The sequence below is a fragment of the Arachis duranensis genome, chromosome 10, assembly GCF_000817695.3.
Source record: "Arachis duranensis cultivar V14167 chromosome 10, aradu.V14167.gnm2.J7QH, whole genome shotgun sequence".
Taxonomy (NCBI): domain Eukaryota; kingdom Viridiplantae; phylum Streptophyta; class Magnoliopsida; order Fabales; family Fabaceae; genus Arachis; species Arachis duranensis.
The window spans coordinates 78,043,041-78,051,289 of NC_029781.3; the positions used below are offsets into that span (position 1 = coordinate 78,043,041).

The 8,249-nt window shown below is 38.8% G+C and overlaps 1 long non-coding RNA gene across 1 annotated transcript; it reads left to right on the top strand.

Annotated features, from left to right (window-relative positions):
- The first annotated feature begins 747 nt into the window (after nt 1–747).
- Nucleotides 748–2,081, top strand: LOC127742373 (uncharacterized). The gene is made up of 2 exons (XR_008003558.1): nt 748–1,045; nt 1,859–2,081. It is a non-coding gene; the product is annotated as an uncharacterized LOC127742373 (long non-coding RNA).
- The last annotated feature ends 6,168 nt before the right edge of the window (nt 2,082–8,249 follow it).

The window sequence follows — 8,249 nt, forward strand, 5'->3', positions numbered from 1 at the left end:
TTGCCATCTGCAGAATGGAGCGCAACAGTTGAGGCTGCAATTTCACTGTGTGTCAGTCCCTATACGAGCAAATATTGGCAGAGGCAATAAGTTTGTGGATAAAAAAGGGAGGGGATCAATTTAGTGTGAAATGAAAAGAGAAGGGACAAAAGAGACTGTTAAGAGTTGTTGGCACAGCAGAAAGTAATTGTTATGGGGCTTGTGGTTTTGTTTTAAAAATGAGTGGAATAAATATTAAAAAAAATTCTAATCGGTTAGAATTTCATATTTCTGCACATTTGATAATGTCAATATAATTTGTAATGAGATTTTATTATAATTGTTAATATTGTCAATTTAAATATTATTATTACAATTATTATAATTTTTTTATTCTAAATATTATTGTTAGTCTTCTTGGCATTGTTGTTATGAAATTACAAAAATTAATATGATAAATATTTACTACTACTACTACTACTATTATTATTATTATTATTATTGTTGTTGTTGTTGTTGTTGTTGTTGTTGTTGTTGTTGTTATTGTTGTTGTTGATGTTAATGATGATTTGAAATTGAAAAAGTATGAGGAGACAATAATCTTATTATACAATGCATACAATGGGGTTTAATTGAAATTAAAATTAAATCATGGATAATTAATTAATTTTAAATTCTTTCTAATTTAAAATTTGAAACAAGTTAGGGTTACCGTCAATTATAAAACCACTTAATCCCTAATCCTAATTTTCATCCATTTCCCTTTTTTGAATGAACGGTCACCTTACCCCTAAAAACCCTCCTCCTTTGCCGCTGAACATCCGATCCCTGCGCCTCCACCTGTCCTGGAACCTGCGTCGGTGCCGTTCAGAACTGCAGCGCCCAGTCTCCTTCGCGCGCCTCTACCGTCACTGGCAGCAACTGTTTCGTCCATCAGCGTCGTCTCGAACTGCAACGCCCAATCTCTGTTGCGCACGTCATCCGTGGTTGGTGGGAGTTGCCTCACCTGACACCGGAACTCCACCGCTCACCCAACATTGGAAGAACGCATTAAAACAACAACAGAGTATGTTTCCTTGTTTTCCCCTTTCTTGGTTTCTCAAATTTATTTCTTGGATATACGAGGAGTATTTTCCATTTCTAAAATGTTCCAATGAGACTGTAATTAAATATTATTTTTGATTGTTTAGATTTTTTTCAAAGAATAATAATTAAAACTTTCTTAATTCAACTTAAAAAGAGAATTTTAAGGACCACTTCTTGGTTCAATTCTCAATTAATTGATAGTCCTTTTGATTGCATTAGTATAAACATTTCAATTCATACACTATGAAGACAGACTCCAACTATCTAACATAGCACAAGTGACTTTGTCAATTATAGTCTCATTGTTTCTAGTAATAACCAAATACCGTGACAGCTTTTACTTCATTCACAATTCATGAAGTTATGGAGCTATTGTAATATGCATCCATGATAAAATTTATTTATCAATGTTACATTCATTGCACCCGTTGGCAAATGGTAGAATACTATTTAGCCAATGTGAAGATAAGTTGCATTCTCCATTATTAGGCTTGCTTTTGATTACACACATGTCTACTTTAAAATATTTAGTTCAAATTCCATAATCACGTCAGTGAACTAGTGAGTTACTTTTACTTTACTATGGTTGCTTACTTTTTGCCTGATTAAAAGACTTTATTAAAAAATAGTGAGTATAGTGCTTATTATTAATTGAAATTTTACTAACACGCTTAATCCAGTTTAAGTTAGTCATTTTTTTTGGTGGTTTATATTGCTGATATTTATATCATAGTACCATATGTCACTTAATTTCTTTAGTTTGTTTTTTTTTTTGGTTTGTGTTCGATTGCAGGTCGTGGAAATGACAGATATGACTGAACTAGAAACTGATGAGACAGAATGTGGTCATAGAATTCATATATGCTTGGAGTTGATGCAGTTAGATATAAGTTATTAAGTTATAATAGACATGTTATTACATTTTTAAATCCTACTTAATTATGTCATATTCCATAATGGAAATTTATCACAAAGTGTAAAATTTTTCAATTATAAAACATATGCCGTTAGTATAATGAATATGTGATTAAGGAGAAATTTAACCCAAAAGTGTTATAAGTTGTGGTCAATGATGAATATTCAGGATGTTCATTTCACTATATTGACAGATGTTTATTTTTATTCATACGTGGATGGTTATTTACGTAATCACAAGTTAAATATACTAAATGCTCAATTTACTAGATATGCAAATGATTGTTTTAATTAGTAATTGGATGGTTATTTTATTAATTTCGGTTTACGTATAAATAGGTATAAAAATGTGGGATGTTCAGTTCTCTAAGTAGTCGGATGTTCAGCGTCTCCTAAGTCTTCAACCACTTCTTCCTCTTCAACTATTACGGCTTCCTCTACTTGTTCCAATACAAAGTCACGTTTCTCATTGTCCACTGGAGTTTCTAGCGTCTCCTTCATGCTACACTCTTCATTAGATTCTCCACATGTAGCTATGGAAGTTCCTTGAGTGTCCAACTATTGGGAGGCTAATCGATTTACTACCTCAGTCAAAGCAGCCATGAATTCTAGTACCTTCTTATTCATCCTTTCTTGCCCTTGAAGAAGTACACCAAGGGTTTCATTCATTGGAGATTGGCGTGGTTGGAAGGGTTCATCGCATGGGAAGAATGGTTCATGATAGGAAGGTGGTTCTTCTTGATTAGGATAAGGAGATGGTGTATATTGTGTAACACCCTACCATACAGAGTCTTATGCTTAAGTCATAATTCAGAGATGGCAAGGTATTACGACCTCTAAAATAAAAATTTAGTACGAATAGTATTGTGAAAAATGATTATAATTAGGAGCCTTTCTAAGAAAAAGGGGTAAACAAAAATCGTAACTCGAAAAGCGCAACACTCCGATCGATAACGTAACGAACAAGGATAAACTAACGTGAACTTATATATATACAAAAGAGTATCAAAAACGGGAATTTCAAAACTCAAAATCCGGCTGCGAAGATAACCGGTCCGAGCATAGCAATATATACATATAATAAAATAAGAAAACCTCAAAAAAACCCGAAAGGACACAAATACAGAAAACCTATTCCCCAAAATCTCCTATAAGAGGAGTTATCACAGTTTGTATTATTCAATGGAGATAAAAGTATCTAAGAAAAATCATAAAATCAAAACAGACTCCCGAGAACAAAGGATCTTCGCTAATCCAGAAGTCTCCAGCATGCCTCAGCGAGGAACCTCACATCCTGCATATGAAAACCACAAAATCCGCATGGGTGAGTAATATATAATAATAGAGGAAAGCCGAAGGCAATCCTAGAACTTCCTCCAGATAAAATCAAAGCTTATAAACAAGCTAAACCATAAAAGGGCATCTGACTAAAGATTCTTCAGTCTAACTAATACTTCCCTTTCCAATTCCTTCAGACCTCCCAACCACCAACGGAGTGTAATATAGCAAACACAGTTATATCAGACAAGAAATATACAAATAGGAACAAATAAGGTATTTAGACAAATAGCAAGTAATATGCAATCAAGTAGGCAACCTCAATCAATTCACATAGTATGCATATGATGAATGCCTGTCCCTAATGGCTGATGATATCATCTGTCGGTTATAGAGCCAACCCGATATATCCTGGTAGCTAACCATTGGACTGTCCCTTTGTCGTGTCTCCCAAACTCGAGTTATACTCAATATAAACTTGATCATAATCATGATCCATATCCATCACCCTCACAGGTGAATATTTATGGGGGTGAGCTCATCCGGGTCTTTCACAATGCCTGGCCACCCTGATGACAAAGGGTCAAAAGAGCTTCGAGTCTCAACCTGGAGCACGTGGTGGCTAGCCACTGCTTTCTCCCAGGGAAACTCTCATCTTCGATAGTGGAAGTGCAACATTCACAATTCATTCAACAACATATATGCATTTATACTTAGCCATAATCATGGCTCCGCCGTAACACGGGAATAATCTAGCCATCCGGCTCACGGTTAAATCCATAACCAGCCAATTCATTAACAATTACGGCCCTTCGGCCCATGGCATAACAAGCACTTCCACCGCCATCCTCCGCATCTCATATAGTCATCTTTGATCCTCATTGATAATTCATCTTTTCCTTGCTTCACTCGCAAGTTACCACATCCCCTAGCTCCTTTCCTCATTGCTAGGCTTATCATAATGATTTAAGACATAAGTGGTGAGATCGGAGGCTTAAAAGTGTGAAATTTGGCTTTTAAAACTCAAAAATCAACTTTGGAATGAAAACAGGGCCACGCGTATGCGCACTCCACGCGCACGCGTGGATGGCCACAAAGCTCATCGGCGCGCAAGCGTCATACACGCGGACGCTGGATTGAAAAACAACCAAGTGACGCGCACGCGTCAGCCACGGGTACACGCGGGTACATTTGTGTCGCAGGCACAAAACTGGCACAACTCTCGGGAAAATGGCTGGGCATTGGGTGCATCACATCGACGCGCCCGCGCACACCACCCTCGCATGCGTGGATGGTGCCTTCTTGAAGATCGATGCGTACGCGCCAAGTGCGCTTACGCGCGGAGGTTCATTTTGCTAAAAATTTTCGAAGTTAAAAGCTGCAGAATTCACAAATTCAACCCCCAATCTTCTGATGGACATAACTTTCTCATTTTAAATCATTTTTCGCCCGTTCTTCGGACGGAATGGACATCCCGAATCCAATTTCATTTATAAATAAGTTTGGTACAAAACGGGGATCCATAGTCTAAGTTATGTCCCATCAAAGTATGCCTAAAAATCATGTTTTTATACAAAACCTCAATGTGCCATTTTCAAAACAAGCCATTTTCAACTCTTTTCAAAATCAACCAAAACATGCCAATTTCAATCTTTTTTGAAACCAATCAAAATATACCAAAATCAACATCAAGCCTCCTCAACTCACACTTTAACACTTTACCATAACTCACAAAACATCATCCCACCATTTTAACACTTTTCAATCACATGGCCAAGATACAAACACATAAACATATCATACATACTTTCTCATCCCAATTCCCAATAATGCCATTTCTAATTAACCATCATCACACATACTCAATATCATACTCACCATCAACATGGTGTCACCCACAATTCAACCTCAATTACTCATCAAGCATATATCACAACATGCATAATTCTCATACATCATACCATCAAGGCATCAATAATCATCATCACATATATGACCACATCATATATCTCAACCATTCAACAACATCAACAATTCAATGCCTATCTTAGGTCCTCTAGCTTAAGTATTTCCTACCACATTACATATTAGATACGAGAAATCGAGACCATATCTTAGCCGATTTCCCAAGCTCAACCGGAGTACTTCCAAACCACTTGTCCACAAGCCCTCTAGGTCTCAACACCTCCAAGAACAGATTTTTACCACCGAAAATCCCTTTTCAAACTTTCCAAGGTCTCAATCAAGCCCCAATATTCACATGTACACAACCTAAGCCACAATCATCATACCCATACATAACATCTCAATACCCAAACATCATAGAACAATAAATTACACTAGCATTGAGAATCTTACCACATCCAAGGTCCAAGAAGACAAGATTAATCTTCTCCTTCAAGAGAGTTGGGTCCTATAACATCAAAGAGCCCAAAATATCAACATTTTTGCTCATGAAACTCGAAAACAAGGCTGGAAATTCGAAGAGAAAAACGTGGCTTACCTCAAGATTGATTGTATGGGTTTTGTAGAGCTTTTTGCGATGAACGCGTGGCCATAAATAGTGCGACAATCGGAGCTCTAGATCAAAAGTTATGGTGGTTTGAAGATCAACCAAGGGATAGAACTTGAGAGAGCGTTCTTCCCTTGCTCTCCACCATTTTCAGCGTGTTTGATTGTATTGTTAGGAGAGAGAGTGCTGAAAACTAGGGTTTTGGTTTAGTTTAGTTGGGCTAAGGGCCCACTTTGGGTTCGGTTGGCCCGGTTTGGCCCGTTCGGTCCAATCTTGGTCCGATTTCTATAAAATTAGTACCGAAATTCTCATCTCAATCTCCTCTATCATATTAAGCCATAAAAATCACATTTTTGGCTTTCTAGAATACATTCTCATTTATGGGTTAATTAGTCGTTAATTAACCGGGTCTTACATTCTACCCACCTAATTGGAAATTTTGCCCACAAAATTCAAATTCAATTACCTGAGAATAAGTGCGGATAATCCGTTTGCATCTCCGACTCAAGTTCCCAAATGTGTTCCTCAACACCGCCTCGACTCCAAGCCACTTTGACTAATGAAACCTCTTTCCCACGCAACCGTTTGATACTAGTATCATCAATTCTGACTGGAGCCACCGGAAGCATCAAATCTTTTCTTAACTGAAACGATTCAGGTTCCAACACATGGCTAGCATCAGGAGTGTACTTCCGAAGCTGTGACATGTGAAACACGTCGTGCAGGTTCAAAAGATGCGGTGGTAGAGCCATTCGATACGCCACCGGTCCAATCCTCTCCAGGATCTGAAATGGACCAATGTATCTAGGATTCAACTTCTTCGCTTTAATTGCCCTACCTACTCCTGTGGTTGGAGTAACCTTAAGGAAAACATGATCTCCTTCCTCAAATTCCAAGGGCTTCCGCCTCTGATCGGCGTAACTCTTTTGGCGACTCAGCGTTGTAAGCATCCTATCTCAGATTTTCTTGACTTGTTTAGTGATCTCAACTACCATCTCCGGCCCCAACAAGCCTTTCTCTCCAGCTTCATACCAACATAACAGAGACTGACATTTCCTCCCATACAAGGCCTCATACGGAGCCATTCTGATGCTCACATGGTAACTATTATTGTATGCAAACTCCACTAACGGCACATATCGATCCCAGCTCGCCGGTTGGTCCAAAACACAAGCTCTCAACATATCCTCTAGTATTTGGATCGTCCTCTCGGATTGACTATCTGTTTGAGGATGGTAAGCTGTACACAAGCTTAATCGGATTCCAAAAGCTTTCTGAATTGCACCTTAGAACCTCAAAGTGAAACGAGGATCTCTATCAGAGATTATAGTAGCAGGTACACCATGAAGTCTGACAATCTCCTTTATGTATAACCGTGCTAGCTCCTCAAGGGTGTAAGTCATCTGAATGGAGAAAAAGTGAGCTGACTTCGTCAGTCGGTCTACAATCACCCAGATAGCATCAAAACCAGCCCTAGTCCTTGGCAATCCCGACCCAAAGTCCATTGCAATACTTTTCCACTTCCATTGCGGAACCTCTAAAGGTTGCAACATCCCAGAAGGTCTTTGATGTTCAATCTTTAACTTTTTACAAGTTAAGCACTTTGAAACATATTCTGCCACATTATTCTTCATACCCGGCCACCAAAACATCGCCTTTAAATCATGGTACATCTTAGTACTTCCCGGGTGAATGGAGAATCCACTTTTGTGTGCCTCCTTTAAGATATATTGCCTCAAAGTGCCAACATCCGGCACAATGATCCTACCCTTGAATCTCCATAACCCATCTTTTTCTTCCGACACTCTCCACTGTTTCCCTTGCTCAATAGCCGGTAACACCTTCCATAACGCTTCATCATTTTTATGGGCCTTTAGGAGTTTGGACTTAAAGTCGCTTGAGATTTCTAATCGGCTCAAACACAGAGTTCCAGATACTTCTCGAGCACCAATTTTTAGACTCTCGAATCCCTTGAGCAACTTCTCCTCTTGAAGCATCATCCAAGCCGCATATAACGACTTCTGACTCAACGCCTCCGCCACTAAATTTGCCTTTCCCGGATGGTAATTCAACTTAAAGTCGTAGTCCTTCAATAATTCCATCCACCTCTTCTGCCTTATATTAAGCTCTTTCTGATCAAAGAGATATTTCAAGCTCTTATGATCGGAGAAGACTTGGAACTTAATCCCATAGAGATAATGCCTCCACACCTTCAAGGCAAACACAACCGCAGCGAGTTCCAAATCGTGCGTAGGGTAACTAACTTCATGAGGTCTCAACTGTCGTGAGGCATACACCACCACATTATGATGCTGCATCAGCACGCACCCTAGACCCTTTAGTGAGGCATCACAGTACACCTCAAACGGTTCGTTTGGCTCAGGTAACACTAACACAGGTGCAGTGGTCAACTTTTTCTTCAATACCTGAAAGCTCTCCTCGCACTCAGGAGTCCAAAAAAATGGAGTGTCTTTGCGGG